Genomic DNA, 3,656 nt, shown 5'->3' with positions numbered 1-3,656 from the left:
GGGAGGAGCGGCACCAACAAGCGAGGAGGTGCACCGCCGAAAGGGAGGAAGAGTATGATACGTCTCCAATGTATCTATAATTTATGAAGTATTCATGCCATGTTTACAACAATTTTATATTATTTGAATGGAACTAACCCGAACTGATGTTGTTTTCAGCAAAACTACTGTGGTGTTTTTTTGTGCACAAATAAATGTTCTTGGAATTGGACGAAACTTTTTGACGGTTTATTTGGAAGAAAAGAAAAATACTGGAGCAAAGAACTACTGGAGGGGGCCCCTACTGCCCACAAGGCACCAGGGCACGTGACCCCCTAGCATGCCCTGGTGGGTAGTGGGCTCCCTGAGGCCCATCTTCGCATGAAACTGACGCCAAAAATCCTATATATTAAGAAACCTTCGAAAGTTAACCTAGATCAGAAGTTCTGCCGCTGCAAGCCTCTGTAGCCACGAAAAACCGAAGTAGACCCTGTTCTAGCACTCTGTCGGAGGGGGAAATTGTCATCGGAGGCCACCTTCATCATCTCGGCGGCCACCATGATGAGGAGGGAGTAGTCCATCCTCGGTGATGAGGGTTTGTACTAGTAGCTATGTCTTTGATCTCTCTCTCTCTCTCTCTCGTGTTCTTGATTTGGCACGATATTGATGCATCACGAGCTTTGTTAATATAGTTGGATCATATGTTGTTTCTCCCTCTCTATCTTTTTGTGATGAATTGAGTTTTCCCTTTGAGATTCCGTTATTATCGGATTGAATACTTTGTTGGATGTGAGAGCGCTTGATGTATGTCTTGGCACTCAACTCCCTGACTTCCGATGTGACATTGGGACTATGCATAGGGGTTGATGCATGTTTTCGTCCTTGTATCTCCGGTAGAAATCTTGGGGCACTATTTTAGGTTCTTTCTATTGGATGTTTGATGCATATCATATAATAAACTCACGGATACTCGTGGTGACATTGGAGTATCTAGGTGACATTAGAGTTGGTTGATGTGTATCATATGGTGTCATCTTAGTACGAACTCTTGGGCTGTTTGTGACACTTATAGGGATAGCTCTATAGATTGATTGGAAAGGGTAACTTTGAGGTGGTTTTGTACCCTAAAAACAATCTATTCTTATGTTCTCCACTAATAAGAACTTTGTAGTGATTCTTCATCGCATGTTGAGGAATGGTTATATGATCCAATTATATTAGCATTGTTGAGAGATTGCACTAGCGAAATACGGACCCTAGGCCTCATTTTCAAGCATTGCAATACCATTTGTGCTCCGTTTTATCAATTGCTACCTTGTTGGTTTTTATTTTTCCTATTACAAAAATCAATATCTACTATCATTACTACACTTGTATCACCATCTCTTCACCGAACTAATGCACCTATATAATTTACCATTCCATCTGGTATGTTGGGGACACAAGAGACTTTTTGTTATTTGGTTGCAGGGTTGTTTGAGAGAGACCATATTCATCCTACGCCTCCCATGGATTGATATGCCTTAGGTCATCCACTTGAGGGAAAATTGCTAGTGTCCTACAAAACTCAGTGCTTGGAGGCCCAACATGAGTCTACAAGAACAAGTTGTGTAGTAGACATCAAGCTCTTTTCTAGCGTCGTTGTCGGGGAGATGAGTGCTTGAAGGTATATCTTTAGATCTTGCAATTTAATATTTTAGTTTCTTGTTTTATCACTAGTTTGGTTTATAAAAGAAAACTACAAAAAAAATGGAATTGAGGTTGCCTCATATTATTCGTCTTTATCATGTCTTTCTTGAAAATGATGGAAAGGAAAATTGTGCTCAATTGATAGAAGAATAATTCAATAAAATGTTTGGCATAAAAAGTTTGAATGATGAGCATGATTGTAATGTTGCTAGCATGAATTCTTTGAATATCCATGATGCTAATGATATGCAAAGCCATAAGCTTGGGGATGCTATGTTTGATGAAGATGATATTTATAGTCCCCCAAGTTTTGATGAGAAAAATTATTATGATGATAGCATGCCTCCTACTTATGAAGATTATATTTATGAAAGTGGTTTGGAAGAGTGTCAACTTTATGTAATAATGATCCCACTATTTTGAAGGGTGTTGAATCTTATTCTAATAATTATGAAAGTGGATGTGGAGAGGTCATAACTTTATTTAGTGATGGATCCACTATTTTGGAAGAGGTTTCAATTGACTATGATAAAAAAAGGTTGCCATATATGATGATTATTGTGATGATATGTACGCTATAAAGAGTAATGACATGCAAGAAACTTGTCATCATGATTTTAATGCTCAAATTGATCATGTGGATCAAGTATCATGTGATAGTTATTTTTTTGAGTTTGATCCCACTACTATTGATGGGAATAAATTTGCTTATGTGGCGAGTAATAAAAAAATTATGCATGTGGATCATGAAAAGAATGCTTTATGTGATAGCTATATTGTGGAATTCATATATGATGCTACTGAAAATTACTATGAGAGAGGAACGTATGCTTGTAGGTATTGCAATAAAATCAAGTTTCCTCTCTATGTGTTGAAAATCTTGAAGTTTTGCTTGTTTTGCCTTCCTATGCTAGTTGATTCTTGCTTCCATAAATTGTTTGCTCACAAAATCCCTATGCATAGGAAGTGGGTTAGACTTAAATGTGCTAGTCATGTGCTTAATGATGCTCCCATTATGTTTCCATTCTTTACTTTTATGTGAGCATCATTGAAATCATCATGCCTAGCTAAAAAGGCATTAAATAAAATCACTTGTTGCGAGACAAGCCAACACTTTTACCAACTGTTTTTGTGTGTTCACATGATTAGATTACTGTACTAATCATGTTTTATAGGTTTTGTTTCAATAAAGTACCAAGTAAAGCCTTTGGGATAGTGTGGATGATAGTTGACTTGATTCTGTGCAAAAGTAGAAACTTTTGCGCCGAGTAACAGAATTGTTGAAACTCACTTGAGGATCGAAAAATTCTGATTTTTTTACAGATGATTGATACATAAATTCCCTACCTTGTCCTAATTGTTCAGAATTTATGGAGTAGCAGAAGTATGGTCATTGTTCAGATCATTACAAATTGTTCTGTTTTTGACAGATTCTGTTTTCAATGCATAGTTTGCTTATTTTCAAGTTTCTATGGCTTATATTGCTCAATATAAATAGTGGAAATAATAAGGTATAGTAGGCATTGCGTGAGAAAAATTATGAATCTTGTCTTTGATAGTACCAAAGTGAATGATTTGTCTTTATCATACTAACCTATCTCACGAAGTTCCGTTAAGTTTTGTGTGATTGAAGTTTTCAAGTTTTGGGTGAAATATAGATATGAGGAGAATAAGGAGTGGCAAGAACATAAGCTTGGGGATGTCCAAGGCACCCTAAGGTAATATTCAAGGAAGATCCAAGCAACTAAGCTTGGGGATGCCCCGGAAGGCATCTCCTCTTTCGTCTTCAACATTATCCATAATCTCACTTGAGCTATATTTTCATTCGTCAAATGATATGTGTTTTGCTTGGAGCGTCATTTTAGTTTGTTAGGATTTGCTTTATGTTATTTAGAGTAATGTTTTGTATCTTTTACTTCAATAAAAATGTCAAGTATAGCCTTTGCCATCTTATTTTGCAAGTCTATATGTTGTTGTTTGAAAACAGA

Source organism: Triticum aestivum, chromosome 6B (genome assembly GCF_018294505.1).
Source record: "Triticum aestivum cultivar Chinese Spring chromosome 6B, IWGSC CS RefSeq v2.1, whole genome shotgun sequence".
Lineage (NCBI taxonomy): Eukaryota > Viridiplantae > Streptophyta > Magnoliopsida > Poales > Poaceae > Triticum > Triticum aestivum.
This window is presented reverse-complemented; position numbering follows the sequence as displayed.